The 18523-nt window shown below is 45.5% G+C and overlaps 1 long non-coding RNA gene across 1 annotated transcript in view; it reads right to left on the reverse strand.

Moving 5' to 3' along the window:
* Positions 1–18523, reverse strand: part of LOC307209292 — a 152238-nt gene that overhangs the window by 123788 nt on the left and 9927 nt on the right. The window contains exon 2 of the long non-coding RNA XR_013835518.1: positions 11466–11661. This is a non-coding gene — a long non-coding RNA (uncharacterized lncRNA). The remainder of the gene's footprint in view (positions 1–11465; positions 11662–18523) is intronic.

Below are 18523 nucleotides of genomic sequence, written 5' to 3' on the forward strand. Positions count from 1 at the left end.
TTTCTCCAGGGTTTGGCAGCCTTCCTGATCTGAAATTTCCTGATCTGAAAAAGCTCAGTGGGAGGACTTACCTCATGACACCTTCTCCTGAGTTTTTAATTGAAATGAGGGAAGCCAGGGAGGGTGGCTAAGAAGCACATGAAATTGGTGCACTCACTGGTTTTGGTTTTTAAGGGAAGTTCTACCTTTTATCTGCTTAAAAAAAATCTTTCTGTGCTGATTTCTTTAAAGTAAAAATATGACTTAAAAAATAAATTGTACAGAGCAGCTGCCAGCAAGATGTTAGGCAATCTCCTTGGCTTCCTGTACTTACAACAAGACAGTGTGGTGTAGTAGTTGGACTAGGAGTTAATGGGGGGGAATATATGTTGAAGTGGCCTTAGTCCGAGAGGGACACAGGTGGCGCTGTGGGTTAAATCACAGAGCCTAGGACTTGCCGATCAGAAGGTCAGCGGTTCGAATCCCTGTGCCGGGGTGAGCTCCCGTTGCTCAGTCCCTGCTCCTGCCAACCTAGCAGTTTGAAAGCACATCAAAGTGCAAGTAGATAAATAGGTACCGCTCCGGCGGGAAGGTAAACGATGTTTCCGTGCACTGCTCTGGTTCACCAGAAGTGGCTTAGTCATGCTGGCCACATGACCCAGAAGCTGTACGCCGGCTCCCTCGGCCAGTAAAGCGAGATGAGTACCACAACCCCAGAGTCGGTCACGACTGGACCTAATGGTCAGGAGTCCCTTTACCTTTACAACCTTAGTCCAGAGATAGCCAACATTGTGGCCTTCAGATATTATTGGGCTCCCATTAGCTCCAACCAGGGATGATGGGAACTGTAGCTCAACATCTGGGGTTGTCATTCCTGCCTCTGAATTCACACACACATTTCTTGTGTGAGTAAGGAATAGGCATTAACGGTGCAATCCTTTGTCTGTACACCTAGCAGAAAATCTTTCTGTGCTGATTTCTTTAAAAGTAAAAATATGGGCACCACAGTTGAAGAAGGACACTGACAAACTGGAACGTGTCCAGAGGAGGGCAACCAAAATGGTCAAAGGCCTGGAAACGATGCCTTATGAGGAACGGCTAAGGGAGCTGGGCATGTTTAATAAGAATAATAATATTTTTTTATTTATACCCCGCCCTCCCCAGCCAAGGCCGGGCTCAGAGTGGCTTACAAGCAATAATAAAAACAAGATGAATGATTACAAACTTAAAAACAAAAATAAAATACAACATTAAAATAATGGAACATTAAAATATTAAAATGTAGCCTCATCGCAGGAGGAGAAGGAAAAGAAAAAAGGGGGAAAAAAGAGAGAGGGAGGGAGGGAATCAAATTGGCTCCAAGCCAAAGGCCAGGCGGAACAACTCTGTCTTACAGGCCCTGCGGAAAGAAATCAGATCCTGCAGGGCCCTGGTCTCATGAGGCAGAGCGTTCCACCAGGCCGGAGCCAGAGTTGAAAAGGCCCTGGCTCTGGTCAAAGCCAATCTAACTTCCTTAGGGCCCGGGACCACTAGGGTGTTGCTATTTATGGACCTTGAGGCTCTCCGTGGGGCATACCAGGAGAGGCGGTCCCGTAGGTACGAGGGTCCTAGGCCATGAAGGGCTTTAAAGGTCAAAAGCAGCACCTTAAATCTGACCCTGTACTCCACCGGGAGCCAGTGCAGCTTGAAAAGCACTGGGTGAATATGCTCCCATGGCAGAGACCCCGTGAGGAGCCTCACTGCAGCATTCTGCACCCGCTGGAGTTTCTGGGACAGCTTCAAGGGCAGCCCCGCGTAGAGCGAATTACAGTAGTCAAGCCTGGAGATGACCGTCGCATGGATCACTGTGGCCAAGTCGGGGCGGGAAAGGTAAGGGACCAACTGCTTGATGCGGCAAAGGTGGAAAAAATTTTAGCCTGGAGAAGAGGAGGTTAAGGGGTGATATGATAGCCATGTTCAAATATATAAAAGGATATCACATAGAGGAGGGAGAAAGGTTGTTTTCTGCTGCTCCAGAGAAGCGGACACGGAGCAATGGTTCCAAACTACAAGAAAGAAGATTCCACCTAAACATTAGGAAGAACTTCCTGACAGTAAGAGCTGTTCGACAGTGGAATTTGCTGCCAAGGAGTCTCCTTCTTTGGAGGTCTTTAAGCAGAGGCTTGACAACCATATGTCAGGAGTGCTCTGATGGTGTTTCCTGCTTGGCAGGGGGTTGGACTCGATGGCCCTTGTGGTCTCTTCCAACTCTATGATTCTATGATTCTATGAAATCCTCAAGGGGACTTACTCTCAGACCAGTGTGCATAGGACTGCAGCAGAAGAGTTCCCTGGCAGTGTACTTCAGCAATATTCTAGAGCTTGTGGGTGTGCCGGGGAACATTAATAATTCTTAAAGCATTAGCATTTGTATCACACAAATGGGAAACACAGCCATGATTTTTTTTTTTTAAAGCTATTTATTGGAGCCTCTTAGTCCCTCAGCTGTTCTCCCAATATTCCTAGAGTTTAATTAGGATTCTCAACTCTTCACCCCAGCTTACTCCTACGTCTTAAACATCACCATGCTCTGCAGAAATTTAACTTTGCGTGACCAGGCAGCAACCGTCCCAGCCCAAGGGACCACCAGAAAGGAATAAAGACTCTTGACAATGTGTTATGGAATTAAAATTTGTCTGCAACTTTATTAAACTTTCAAATGTAGGAAGATCTTGGCTTAGACATTGGGTGTGTATCCCTCCCAGCCCCCCAGCCAGGGGAACTGGGGCTCCTCAGGGTAAATGGGATATGAGGGTGCCCTGCAAGATGCATGTGTATGCAGGCAGCCCACCCCATATCCCCGTAAGCAGTGTAGTTCACTGACAACCTTTTAATGTATGGCCAGTGACACCCATATTACAACCCCTTTAAGAGGGGACCCTAGAATTGCGGCCGCGCAGGGGGGTTGTTATGTACTGAGTTGAATAGGATCCAAACTGCAGCAGTCTGATTGGTCCTAGAACAATAGGATCCAAACTGCAGCAGTCTGATTGATCCTAGAACAATAAGATTCAGAATGCAGCAGTCTGATTGGTCCTAGAACAATGCAGCAGTATGATTGGTCAGCAGGAGCCACCCAATCCAGCTCCAGATAGAAGTGAATCCACAACCTGATTGGCCTACAGGAGAATTCCGGAATTAGCCAATCACGTGCAGCCCATTGTGTAAATAATGTACATAAAGCAGATAATGTATATAAAGCAGAATCACCACTTCACGCCACGCCACGCCATGCCCCCCCCCCCAATTTAGGAAGAAAAGACTAAAGGATTTCCCCCAAGGCCTTAAACTGCCAAAGTTGTGACGAATTGCTACGGGGAAGACAAAACCTGCCTATGCAGGTAAATTTCTTCCTGGTTCTTCAACAGCAACCAATCAAAAGACTGCCGCAGCACCCACTAAACAGGAAGAAAAAGGTTAACCTGCAAACAAGAAACATTAAACAAAGGGAGGGTTGGGTGGCTGAAGCTCATGAGCCAACTGCCTGGGTGCTGCTGACTCCACCCCCTATTTATGGGACTGGCCCCACCTCCCAGCAGTGTAAATTGACTAACTGAGGCTGGGCATGAACCTCCAAAGAATAACCCAGAGAGGCAGGTCAGCCCATACAACTGATAAGTTCCCCAGGGTCTGAAGCACCGTGCACGATCCCACAAAGGGCACCCACAGTGTAAGTGTGAGTGCTCATTCCATGACAAAGGGATTAAACTGTTGAAATATATATATTGTGGGGGGTCGTCAGATACCAATGGACCCTTTGTCAATTTGGGCAACAGGTGAAAAGACTCTACGGAAGTAGACATACATGTGTGTAGGGCTTCTCCATATGGGGAACCTCGCCTAAACTGGGTCCCCTCTAACACAGAGGAACTCGACATGCTGAAATACAGAGCCAGTGTGCAGTAGTGGTTAGAGTGTCATGAGAAGAGAAGACTCCCTGGAAAAGACCCTGATGTTGGGAAAGATGGAGGGCACAAGGAGAAGGGGACGACAGAGGACGAGATGGTTGGACAGTGTTCTCGAAGCTACAAACATGAGTTTGACCAAACTGCGGGTGGCAGTGGAAGACAGGAGTGCCTGGCGTGCTCTGGTCCATGGGGTCACAAAGAGTCGGACACGACTAAACAACTAAACAACAACAACAACAATTGGGGGCAGGGAGAAGTAATGGGGGTGAAGTATCCTGCTTCGTTCTGCACCCATGCAGTTGTTAAGGACACTGGAGCAGAGCTGTGAAGAGATAAACAATGCTGGGATGAACCTAAGCTGAACAGAAGCCGAGGCTCATTGATCTCAGCCAGGGACTGGAGCTGGAATGGAATGGGAAGTAGAGGAGCGTATAAGCAGAGTTGGGTCTGCTCCTTCCCTCAGGTCTGGAAGCAGTAGTTAGGCTTTCCACATCAACACTGGCTCCTGTCCCATCACCAATGGCTGGCTCTGCAGCAATTAGCAGGTGATTGTGTTTATCTCAATGGCCCCAATAGCTTCAGCTGCCGATTTCTGCATATTAAACTTGGATGGAGATACAGAGGCAGACCACGCTTCTCCCTCTCCCGGCTGTCAGTTGGCAACTGTAATAATGCTTGCGAGTCCCACGGCCAGTAATTCACATCTGCAAATACCCCTATTTTCAGCTTTCCGCACAAGTCTTATCTCCAGGGGATCCTCCAGACAGCCCATTCATGGCCTCATTCAGAAGCTTATATGGCATTACCAGCAGCACCCGGAGTGAGCAAGCGACTGTATGAAAGGCTCTTTGATTGATAAGCTAGCTTATATCCTCCAGCTATTACCGGACCATTTATTTTGGCCTTTGAAACTACTGAAAAAGTCTGTCCTGGGAGTCATTGCTTCCTCACTGTTTTATGGCTATGGCCTATCCCTTTGGCCAGGATTTCTCCAGTTCAGGCCAACTCTTCAACCACAATTGGAACCAGATATTGTAAAGTTCTCAACACCTACCAATTAAGAAGACATTCTTTTCCCCCTCTCCCCACCCCCTCTTTTTTTTTTACACTTCTCAGCACCAAGAGTCAAAAGAAGACTCCTTTCCACCCACCCAAAAGTTCCAGCCTACCAGATTGTGTAAAAATAAAAGGCTGATGTGGGAAGAACCCCAGGCACCCAACACTTTCAATACTCAACAGGGCAAGGTGTCTATCACACACACACACACACACACACACACACACACACACACACACCATTTGTAGCCTACACTTCAACCTAAAGAATCCCATGGTGATACATAACAATCTGTTAAAATACTCAGATCAATACATAAACCATAGAACCAACCATATATGAGACAGACATCAAGAAAAGCAAAAAATTGAGAGGGAGAAGGAGGAGGAGAAGACAAGAAGAGGAAAGCCTGAACAATCCAGCAGGACTCTCAGTCTCACATCAGTTTCCATAGGTATGGGAAATGAAATGTGTCTTCATCTGACACCTAAAAACAGAACGAGTGGGGACCAGTTATAGCTCTATGTGGCTATGTAGCTCCTCCTTGATGACTGAGTGGGATGGTTCTTGGAAGCACCACACTTGGCTGATGCCATTCTTACCTGTGTGGCCAAGTCCAGAGAGCAACATTGGGGGACTGCTCTTCAACCCCCTGGCACTTTGGCTATAGGGTTCTGTAGGGCACCATTATGTCCCCTTGTGTTATTTAACATCTACATGAAGCTCCTAGGAGACTTTATGAGGAGTTCTGCCGAACAGTGCCATCAGTACGCTGATGACACACAGCTCTGTTTCTACCTAACATCTGAATCAGGCGAGGCTTTGCAAGCCCTGGGCTGTGCCTTAAAGCAGTGGTGGATTGGATGAGGGCCAAAAAACTGAGTTTGAACTCTGGGGGGGAGGGGAATGAAGGCTTTGTGGTGGGTAGTTCCTGTGTGCAGAAGATAGGCCAGTTGCTTCTTCTGGATCGAGTAATTTTAAATTTATGTTTAATTTGTTATTACCGTATTTTTCGCCCTATAGGACGCACTTTTTCCCCTCCAAAAATGAAGGGGAAATCTGTGTGCGTCCTATGGGGTGAATACAGGCTTTCGCTGAAGCTTGGAGAGTGAGAGGGGTCGGTGCGCACCGACCCCTCTCACTCTCCAGGCTTCAGGAAGCTATCAGCAAGCCTGGGGAGCCTGCGGGAGTTCCCTCAGGGCTCCCCACGCTGCAGATAGCAGCCTGCTGCCAGGCGTGCGGGGCGCCCTGAAGCAGAGCACCCCGCGCGCCGGGCAGACATTGGCCAGCCCCACAAGCTCGGGGGACAGCGGGGAGGCGCAGCGCCGCCATACCACTGTTCCCTGACCTGGTTTTTGGGGGGAAATAAAGGGAATTTTTTTTTCCTTTATTTCCCCCCCCCCAAAAAAAAATAGGTGCGTCCTATGGGATGGAGCGTCCTATGGGACGAAAAATACGGTAGTGAGTCACCACAATTGATTATCTGTACATTTTAAAAAACAAAACTAATTGATATTCTATGTTTTATAGTGTACACCACCTTGATATATTTTATGAGGTGGAGGTATAAAAATACTTCTATAAATAAATAAAAGTTCAAATTTCATTTTTATAGTGAAATAGTGCCATTTCATTGTAAATTTAAGACGTGGGAAGCACTATTGGGCTCACCTAGCCCAGTCCACGAGTCACCATTTGAAGTTTCCCCAAATGCCTCAAAGCACACAATGTAATATCACTCTGGTGCATTGTGGGAAATTTAAATGGCGGCTCAAAGTCAGTAGCAGTCCACTTGGGGAGGGGCAGGTGAGTTCTTCTGGGATGCTGTGACCCCAACAACTACATAAAGGTGCTGGTTGTTGATATATTATCTACGTAGCCAGGCAGGGCTGGCCCACCCATGAGGCAAGGTGAGGAGACCATCTCAGGCAGCAGGACCCATAGGGGCAGCAGATCCCAATGTTGATCTTTATTTCCCCCTTGTTCCTAATGTACATCTTCACTCACTCTTTCTTCCCTGGCATTGGCGGGGGGAGCTGCCATTTTGGGATTTGCCTCAGGCGCCCAAATGTCTTGGGCCATCCCTGCAGCCAGCTCAGCTTTGCTGCCACAAAGCTAACGTACCAATCCGTCTGAAGCTTAAACTACACCACACTTTCTGGATATGAACCATGAATTTTGAGTTGGGCAGCAACTGTACACAGAGCGACTGGCACCAAGAGGTGTAGTGAGGTGGCGGAGACTATTCCTTTCCCGTTCTTCTATACATTCTCATTCCATTATGTGTAACTTTCCTGACTTATCATTTTTCTTACTGACCTGAAGAGGGTTAAGCTGTTGATTCTTCACACAAACTGGAAAGTTCCTCGAACAATGTTTGAAGAGCAAAGATATTTTTTTTAAAAAGTCACACACACACACACACACACACACACACACACACACACAACCTCCCTCAGGAGACCCAATCAAGGATGAGCAAGCTGATTTGTTGGCATTCACACAGCCTTCTGGTAATAATGAAAACTGAGGAAACCAAGTGGCTGTCAAATATCAAATGACTATTGAATATAAACCAAATGGTCTCACTTCATGAACTGTTCCTCCCTGCTGCTGGAGAATCTCTTGGCGATGATGCCCTGTAGGAAATGGTATTCTTTCTTTGGCAACTGTTGGCTAATCTGTTGTACACCATTTAGAGTTTTGGGTTGCTGTTTTTTAAGTAAATGATTTATACATTCTATAAATATATTCACCATTTTTGTGCAATTCAAATGGCATGTTTATCTTTCTCAATTATAGCAGAGACCGTAAAGATTTCTAAGTAATCAAGTGATCATTCATGTACTCATTGCGTAGCCAAACTGCTGAGGTTTTTTGGGTCTTTTTGTAAATCCCACCCATTTTAATTGTATGGTTATGAGTTTGTACAGTGTTATACAATGCAATTGTACAGTGCTGCTGTACTGCACTGGATTTTGTTTTAGCGTTTTAGAAATTATTACTTTTTCCTGATACCATTTTTTTAAAAAAATTAAATTCAACTTTGGGTTCAGTACCTGTTATCATCAATTCTGTCCTTCACCACCTCATCTTAAAATTTTATTCCTGTTCCTTAATAAAGGAAGCCTGTGCAACAAGAACATAGTGGAACCACGTTGCACCCGCTTGAATCATTTTATGGAGGACTTAATAAAGGTAACCAACAGGGTAATTGTCAAATAATTTGTCTGCATCATCACAGCTTACACACAAAGAGCCTTTAATTGTTTTCTGGCATCCAAGGAAAGAGGGGGAAAGAAATGCTGAGCTCACAGACAACATGTAATCCATCTGTGTTTGTTTTGGTGCATCCTGGATTTGTGGGAGATGCTGGCAAAAGATGTTGCCTGGGGTACAGTGACCTTTGCACACCCGCTGAAGGAATAGCTCACGAGACTAATAGCGTGTAAAACAAGAAGGCTGCTTGTCTTTAGATTATGACCTGGGTCACTTCAAGCATGTGGGAAAAATGTGTTCAGATAAAGGCAACAAAATTGTTAACACTTTTAATTATGCCTAGATTACAGGGGGGCATTATCCAAAGAGTGGAGTTCATGTTACTGAAAACCTTATCAGCTGCCATTCGGTGAATGGTCAGGGCTAGCAAAATCCTTGGAGTTGCTGTCTTGGCATATTCATTCACAATGCCTCTCCATCCATTTAGCCTCTTTTGAAGAGTCAGCCCAATCTTAATCCCGATCAACAATAGCAGCTTCATTCAGGTCCCCATTATCACACGGTGCTTAAAGCAATCACTTCCTTACCGGAAGAACACAGTTTTTGTGTTCTAGGTTATTTGGCGCAAGCGAAAGCCTATGCAAAAACAATCCAGTTAGAACCTAAGGTGCTATTTCGTTTCTTGGAGACTAATGCCCAATTAACATGTTCCCTTTTCAATTGCATGCTGTTGCAAGATGTTCTAAGCCTGCACTTAAAAAATGCAATACAACAAATACATCCTTGCAAAAATGTGCATCATACAGGTATGTTCATCGGTCAAACACGATTGGCTGCAGCTCTTTGTCAAATGTGCACTTGGTGCCAAATACAAATTTGCTTCTGTGTGAAATAGAACTAACTGGAGGTGCTGGAGCAGTTGCGTGGCAAGTTCCTGCCTCCTCCCTCAGAAATAAAGACACGAGACACAAGAATTCGAGTTAATGGGTCAAATTAGGCCACAACTTTATTGATTACAGGAATTGAGCGGTATTGGCTTAGGCATTGGTCCTAATCATTAACTGGCTTCAGCCCGCTGGCTGGAAGACCGGTGAGGGTTAACTACCAGTAGGGGAAGTCCTGCTGAGGCACGTCAACTAGGAGCTCCCCCCAGAGTTACCGCTCGGGGGCGTGCCGTGGTCCCACACCTCCATAGGCTTAGGACAAGGCCATGCCCCCCCGGAATCCTTTACCGGACTACTCTTTGTTTTGGGGGAAGGTGATGGTGCTTCTCTCCCCTCTTCATCTGCATAACAGAAGAACCATACCCCTACCAATGCCTAACCGCCAATCGAGCCCAAGCTCGCCGAATTTGCTTCTGTGTGAAATAGAACTAACTGGAGGTGCTGGAGCAGTTCCCAGCAGCCAGGATCGGATATTTGGGGTGCTCAAAAACCCACCTCAGAGATGCAAGCTTTTATAGCCCCAGAATTCCACTGCTGCTTGGATCAAAATCCAAGCCAGAGAAGAATTCCCTCACTTGGCACATTCCCATCAGCCGTCACCATCTCCAAAAGCCCTCCTAGCTAGTCCTTCCCCTTCCCCTTTCTGTTCACATAGGTTGCAACTTGTTGAGTCAGTGAGAACAGTGGGGAGAGAGAGAGAGGAGAGAGAGGTTTGCTTCTTCTCTCACTCCCTGTTAATGGGCAAGATGGGGAGCGGTGGGGCAAAGCAGAAAGCCTGGAAGACTATGGACTATCTCCAGGCTTTTGCACCCTGACACACTGCAAATTGGTGCTTGGGGGCAATAGAAAGAGGAGAATAAGGAGGGAACCCTCAGGCCATGAACCACTCCACATGCCTCTAGTGCCCCTGTTACTTATAAGGTAAAAGAAGAGCAATAGGAAATGTGTTTGGTGGTGGAACATGAAGAACTGGGAGAGATGGCTGGAGCATTGGATTGCTTCAGGCAGTGAGTACATTGGCGTGGAAAGTGTTAATATAAGAGTCATTTTCAGGGACAAGGATTTTGAACGCCGTGGCTGGAGATGGACAGCTGCAGCCCCGTGCCTAGATACAAGGCCAAAGGGCCTATTTAGTTGTTTAAACCTTTTCTATAGTAGCTGGTCATTTTTTAATGATTATTTGTATTGTTTTGATAGTAGCTAATCCTTTACTGCACCTGTGTCGCCAAAGAAGAAGGATGTTTTGCTGGACTCCATCTTGATATTTTATATGAGGTGGCAGCCTATAAAGATGGTTGCAAATAAACAAATAATATCCTCCAGGCCAGTAGGCAGATAGATTCCCACCATGGCTAGCCATATGCTTCCGAGACTCTCACAAGCAAAGCATGAAAGTAGCAGCCATATTCAGAGATACGCTGCCTCTGAAGATGGGGTTCTAACATATGTCATACCCATTGATTGATTTGCCCTCCATTTAAAAAAATAATAATCTAAGGCGTGGATTAGGGACGCAGGTGGCGCTGTGGGTTAAATCACTGTGCTACTTGGGCTTGCTGATCAAAAGGTCGGCGGTTCGAATCCCCACGACGGGGTGAGCTCCCATTGTTTGGTCCCTGCTCCTGCCCACCTAGTAGTTCGAAAGCAAGTCAAAGTGCAAGTAGATAAATAGGTACCACTCCGGTGGGAAGGTAAATGGCCTTTCCATGCGCTGCTCTGGTTTTGCCAGAAGCAGCTTAGTCATGCTGGCCAAATGACCCGGAAATCAGTCTGCAGTCAAACGGCGGCTCCCTCGGCCTGTAAACTGAGATGAGCGCCGCAACCCCAGAGTCGTCCACGACTGGACTTAATTGTCAGGGGTACCTTTACCCTTTACCCTTTAAGATGTGGATTATATGGCCATTTAAGCCAATAACCATATCCACATCTTGTGGCAATAAGTTCCATACACTACAACTACAATTGTGTGAAGAGGCTCCAAGGATGGGAAGTTCAAAGTTACCGGAAGCTAAGAAGTTTGAAATCCGGTGACCAAAACATTTCTTTGCAGAACAGGAAGGCATGTTATGCTGACTTTTTCCCTTTCTCTTCTCTTCATTACCCATTTGCAATATTTCCATATGAGAATACTCTGTCTTTTCTTGGGATAATCTTGTTATGTTCACAAATGTATGTCTGAGAGGTACAAATTGCTTTTCAAATGAAAATTAATCCACCGGGGCTCTTAATCATGTAGACTTTACATACACACAGTTAATCATGCAGATTAAATAATTAGGTGCAGATACTGAATGAGTAATGTAACTGGGAAATGTTTACCTGATTGTGGACATTTCTGCAGTTTAGCATTTCAAAGGCTGAGTGAGTTTTGACCCCAGAGATGATGACTGCTCTTCGAGAATCAATGTGGTCCATATGCCTGATGAATAGCTTTGTCAGGAAGCTGCCTGGAATTGAGTTTCCCAGGAGGGCACCAGATCACAGGATTAGGCAGTGCAGCAGCCAAGTTTGTTACCTACAGGGAAAGAGAGATCACACTCTACCACACAGCAGAGTGGATGGTGGGTAAAAGCCGGGGGGGGGGGAGCAGAATCTATTGGTCAAGGGAAACAAAGAATTTATTGAACTTAAAAACAAAAACAAAACCCAACCCATACATGCATCTTTTGAGCTGTGCTGCTCTTTATAGAAAGTTAAAACAAATAAGGTGAGTATTTTAACTTGGCTTCATGTGAAGATTTACCTCAGCACAGTATGGCTGCAATCCAACTGACCCAGCTCTGCTGAACTCAGTGGGATTTATTCCTGAGCAAATTAACCTCGAGTAAAATTGCTCTATGTGTTTCATTTACTCGCCAGCTCCTTGGTTCGCAAAAGGCAGGGAGGACACTTCTGTAAGCTATATCCTTCTGTTTGCTCCCCGTTCTCTGTCTCCTGGTGGCATTTTATAGGCCGCTTAGATTTTATGCCAAATTGCAGTCAGGCAAAGGAGCAGAAATATCCTCCCCACTCTGACGCTGCTGTATCTTACTTGAACGGAGCTAGGCTGGGACAGGGAGGCACCGGCGACAGAGCCAATGCAGCATCCCTGCCAATGTGCCCAGGAAGCCTTGACCTCCTCATCACCACTCTGTCCCACCCCAGCCGCTTCCAGGTATGCCCCAAAACCTGCCCTACCACACCAGCTGATTCTGCCAACGTGGCTGGCTAAAATTACCATGCAGCTCATAGTTAAACTATGGAACTCACTCTCACAAGAGGCAGCGATGGCCACCAACTTAGATGAACTGGACAAATTCATGGAGGACAGTGCTATCAAGGGCTACTAGCTATGATGGTTATGCTCTCCTTCATGGGCAGAGGCAGTATAGCGTCTGAATATCAGATGCTGGAAACCAATGGGAGGGAGAGCGCTGTTGTGCCTGGGTCCTGCTTGAGGGTTTTCCGCAGCCACCTGGTTGGCCATTGTGAGAACAGGACGCTGGACTTAGATGGGCCGTTGGCCTCTTCCAGTAGGATCTTCCTATGTTCTTATTAATGCTTTGATTGCTGCACTTTTTGTTCATCATTGTCCTTGTGTGTCCGTTCTACAATTTTTATGTCGATAAAGGATCTTAATTTATTTCCATTTTCTCTCTCTCTCTCTCTCTCTCTCTCTCTTTTGTACACTGCCTTGGGAAAATGTGTGTGTTGAAAAGCAGCTTAAAAGTTATGTGATAAATGGATAAAAACAAATGTATAAGAAGCAATGCAGTCATCAATGTCCATACCCATATAAGAAGCGTTAGCCTGAAATGCTTCCCTAAAAGATATTTTTCGGTTGGGTGCATTTAGGCATCGTCCCCTCTACATTCACCCTCCTTGCTGTAATAATAATAATAATAATAATAATAATAATAATAATAATTTATTTATACCCCACCCATTTGGCTGGGTTTCCCCAGACATTCTGGGCAGCTTTCAGCAAAATATTAAAATACAATACAGTGGTACCTCGGGTTAAGAACTTAATTCATTCTGGAGGTCTGTTCTTAACCTGAAACTGTTCTTAACCTGAGGTACCACTTTAGCTAATGGGGCCTCCCGCTGCCGCCGCGCTGCTGGAGCACAATTTCTGTTCTCATCCTGAAGCAAAGTTCTTAACCCGAGGTACTATTTTTGGGCTAGCGGAGTCTGTAACCTGAAGCATCTGTAACCCGAGATACCACTGTAATTCATCAAATTCTATCAACACATACACTTGCCGTGTTTTCTTGACTCACACTCTGTTTGATTCCCTGCCCCCCCCCTTTTATGATGCCAGCCACCAGGAGGTGGCACAATTGCCCCTGACCTGAAGAAACTCAGGGCACAATGGAAATCCTAACCTCTGCTCCACACTCTCCCCTCTCCCCCATGGCCTTCAATATGGACAGATATGGATTAATCTGGAAACATTGAGGTGGTGGGTAGGGTGAAAATAAGTCAGAATTTTAAAGCATGTTGTGCATTAAAGAACTAGAAGTAACTTGGCATAGTAACAGCAATCTGGATTCAGGCATTAGACACAAGGAGGGTAAGCCTACCTAAAACAAGCTATTCCCTCCCCCATTAACATTCCCTCCCCCCATTCATAACAATTGCTTTTTCCTCTCAACACATCTGCTTTTTAACACCCACAAAGTCTGATGCTGCCAGTAGGTAGGGGTGGCTGAGTAAGATATTCCTCAAATAGCTTCAATAATAGCATAAGTAATTGCTGTAAATATTTACATCACAGTTATCAGTAAAATGGAGATATACACATACATGCATGCAAGCCCTAATAAGAACTGCTGTGCTTTCGTTAAGATACAGAGCAGCTGTTTGAGAAGTGTTGCTTTTTGACTGGTAGTTTAACCAATGAAAAAAATGCTTCTGTTTCCTTTTGGATCCCTTAATTAAAATAATTCTCCTATCTTCTTTTTTTGCAAGGAAGCCTTAAATCTGATTCCTGTGAAAATTCCAGTTAGTATGCACATTGTTTCCACCCATCCTGAGCTACACACACACACACACACACACACAAACACACACAAGCTCCCACACCCTCAACCCCCTGTACACTGGAGTCTTAGCCCATGTGTGCAAATGTAACATAAAAAAGAAGATCTGATGCCAAGGAAATTCTCAATTTGCATTGCATCTTCAGGGGATCACATTCCCTTCAGTGTTTTTGTCCCTTTCTTTGTTGCCCACTTACTTGAGGCCTTTTCAAGAGGTGGAATGATAAATTAGTGTAATTTAGCAGGCCATTGTGGGGAGCGATTAGGTTTTTTAATTACCGCTGATGTAATCCCAGGAAACCACTCAGTGATTCTTCAGCAGTGGTTAATGACCAGTTTGTTAGTGAAGAGCTCTGAGCCAAGTGAGGGGCAGGTTAAACTCTTCTGAAGGGCTTGTTAATCCCCAAACAAGAGCTCAATGCAGCTATTAACCATGTTTGGCCATTTTAGAGCTCCCTCCGAATGTGTGCAGCGGTGGGAAATGGCCCCGGCTGTAATGTAAAGCCTTGCATAGCGTTTGCCTTGAGCTTTGAAGAAAGGCCACCTCAAAGTCAAGACATCTCGCTTCTTTGTCTTCGGACTTCGCCTCAATCCCACGAGTTTTAAAGGGACCACTTTGTGGGTTTACGAACCAGCTGCTCCATGCAGAAACTGAACGATTGCAGCAAATGATTGCCAGAAACAAACCTTGCTCTGGACTGCTCCCACTGTGAATATACTGTACTGACTTTCAGTCGATAACTTGCTATTTCTTCTTGCCAGTCCTTTGATTACTGACTAAGCACCTGCTCCTAAGCACACACCAATCGTGCCCTTTTAAGATGCTTGCAGCAAATATGGGACGGGGGATGCCATGAGCTTTCATAGAACCACTGAATTGTAGAGCTGGAAAGGACCCAAGGGTCCAGTGGCGTAGCATGGGGGGTGCAGGGGGGGCCGGCCGCACCGGGCGCAACATCTGGGGGTTAGGGTTAGGGGGCGCAAATCCACGGGTTAGGGGGTGCAAATTACTTGCCTTGCCCCGGGTGCTGACAACCCATGCTACGCCACTGCAAGGGTCATGTACTTCAACCCTCTGCAATGCAGGTATCACAGCTAAATAATCCCTCTGTTTAAAAACCTCCAATGAAGAACAGTCCACCACCTTCCAAAGGCAGGCAGAAGCATTGTGGGCTACACTTGCCTGGTGAGCAACCACATTTGTTTAGCAGGTCACCCCATCCATAAAGTTTTGGGGAGCAGTGGGATCAATATGGCTAAAACATACGTATAAGAGTCAACTCATTAAAACAGAATAAATAAAGCCTTATAATCAGGGGTTGTGCCTGTACTTCCTGTAGTGCCTGCGAGGGTCTTGGCAAAAATCTCAAAAATTCTGCTCAGATCCTGATTGCACTGACTCTTCTTGCAAGGAACACAGCTCTCCTGGATTCAGATATCCAAACAGCCAGACCTGTGTGTAGTGTGTGTGTAGCCAATAAGCAGCCTCAAGCAAGCCTTGCTTTTTTTGTGTTTTGCTGGTTTGTGGCAGCTTCTTCTCCAGAAACCATGGTAGGAGGCAGAGCTCTCAACCTTCCCTTTTTTTGCGGGAAATTCCCTTATTCCAGCGCCATTTCCCGCTGCTTCCCACTGCCATCCCGGATTGTTAGATATCCCATAGACTGTCCCCGGGACAGGTGAGGCTGCTGATCCCTTATTTTCAAATCTGAAAGTTGACAGCTATGGTGGGAGGGGGTAAAGGGAGAGAGTCTGGGCAAATAAGTGAGCTTCCCCCCCCCCTTCCTTCCTTGCCTTTTGCAAGGTCTCAGATGGTTTTCCTGGCGTTTCCCACTATTTGGGCGGCAAAATTCCATGACTGAACACATCAGAAATTTTCGGACATGAATCAATGGAAATCATCAACTCATTATGCAAACTCTTGCCTAACAAATGGTTCCCTGAGAACTCATTGTGTTCGGATTGTGGGGCCGTGCATGTACACCACTAAGGGGCTTTATCTTAGCACTACATCAAATTCCTCCCCGTAGGTTGAAAAAAAAATGCCTTAATGTGTAACAGGAAGTAGCATTAGGAGGGCAAAATTACATCAGGAAAATGGTAGAGGGCAAGGGTTCCTTCTCCCACACCATAGTACAAACCTCCCACTCAAAGGCTGCTCTCAATTTTTAAAAAACAAGGTGACCCTGTTACAGATATCCCAGGTTTCATCTAGGTTGGAGCATCAATGTGTGGCTCACCAACCTCACTGTGATGACATAACCCTCTATACCCCCAAGTCCACAACCTCAAGGCTGCTGGTGTAGTGGCAGCAGGACAATGAGGTCACAATTATGATGTTTTCCTTCTTCGGGATGAAATCCAGCTTGTCTCACTTGGGAATGAATTAACACTCAGTCCCTGGGTTCTCTATTAGGAGTCAGAAGATACAGGTTTAAGTACAGTTCTTAAAGAGGGGATTTTTCCCCAGCCTGGTTATGTGCATGTTTCCGCCATGACCGAACTGCTTTTATTTTGGGCTATTAGTCGTAGTTGTAACATAGCCAAGCATTGCCATATAACATCCACACATTTCTTAGCACATGTGCTCATTTCTTTTCCCTTGGGGATTACCTTTCTGCTGTAATCTGGCCTGGAAAGGAACCTATTATTTAAATGACCTTGGCATTTTACATCACATTTCCGTCAATTATGTCTCTTGGGCTTCTTTAGCTGGGGGTGGCAGGTGGGGGAGAGAACCTCCAGTATGTTTTACAAACTGTAGAACAATGTTGCTATGAAAAATTGCACTTTAAGGAGTTACCAATATAAATGATTTTGGGACTTGTGCCAGAATCGCATCTTATCGGCTCATTCTCCCTGTATGGGCATTTATAAAATTTTGCTGGCCAGCATAATGGCCCCTGGAGATGTGAACTCCTTAACATTAAGACCCTAACATCCTAGTCATAGTTGGTTTTTTAAAATGCAGGATCCGCCAACTTTTTCATGTAGGATTGCAGTCTCTGTGTTTTGTTTCTGTATGTTTCCACAAAAGTTTAATAATCAGACATTGCTTTAGGACTGTATTTTCCAGTTATGTGTTGCAAGCTTGTGAATACAGTTGTGGAGTTGCCTTTAGAAAGCAGCACTTTTAAAACTGCAGTTATTGGAGTCCAAAGGTTCTCTTGTGGCCACCTGTGATTCTGCACGTTAACCTCTGGCAACTATACTTGCCTGCTTCTGATCTCCTTCCTTAGAGCAGTTAACTGAGCACGTGATCAGCCCAGACATTTCTGGATAAGATATCGATTTCCCCCCAGTAAGATTTCCCATGGGTCTGTGGTTACGTAATAAAATTGGATTGGCTGGTTGGTTGATTGATTGAGTTATGTTTCCGACCTGGCTTTGGAACTGATACCGTTTTGGTGATAATGGTGGAAGACAGAGTTATCTATTTATTTTAGTGGAAGATCTGTGTCAGGGGTTCCAGAGGAGGAAACTCCAATGAGAGGAGAAGTTGAACCTACTGGTTCAAACCAAGGCATGAAGCAACAGCCTGCTCCAATTGTTACGTGCTTTCCACTGCTAATCAGAGCCATACTGTCTCTGAACCTAGAGGATCAATATAGCCATCCAGTTATTAGGAGACCTGTTTTCCTCTCACAATTACTTTAGTAGTTTCACAGACAGGGATCATTTGGAAAGGCCTGTCCCTGGAGGTTGATGAATTCAACTGGTTTCTGACCATTCTGAAGGATTTGCCAGCTAAAATGGCACACCTGTCAAAGCCCTGGCTTTGTGGAACACAAGGATGAGTCAGGTTGTTGATGGGTCTTGACTCTTGAATCATTATCAAGATCTCAAGAATCATTATCTTGGTGCCAGTGAAGACACTTGGCTGCTGTCATTGCACCCTCGTTATACCATCCAGCAGAGCTTTTTGGGGGGTAGTTCTTGGCTTTTTACATGCTGGCCAGAAACAGCAGTGGCCCACTGTGATTTGTTTGCAAAGCATTTCAAACAGGTTCCCTTCCAACACGACAAATCTATGATAAAGTCACTTACATCCTCCAGTATATTATAGCAGATGACTCTCAGGAGGAATCCAGAACACAGTCTAGTCCTGTGTTGGAATAGTTCTAGGAGGTGATGCCTCCACTTTGGAAAGTTTTTGTGTAAACTGTTAAGATTTGTTCTGCACAGCAGCAGCTGGTGGAGGTGGCACAGATATCTCCATCGCTACGGCTAACTTGGCTACTAAACTGCCCTGACAATGTTGAGCCTGCTCACTCCCTTAAGTGATGCAGAACAGAATGAAGTTCATGAGTTCAAGTCATTCCAATATCCCAAGATGTGTCCCCAAACACGCCGCCC

The sequence above is a fragment of the Podarcis cretensis genome (genome assembly GCF_951804945.1).
Source record: "Podarcis cretensis genome assembly, chromosome: 2".
Classification (NCBI taxonomy): domain Eukaryota; kingdom Metazoa; phylum Chordata; class Lepidosauria; order Squamata; family Lacertidae; genus Podarcis; species Podarcis cretensis.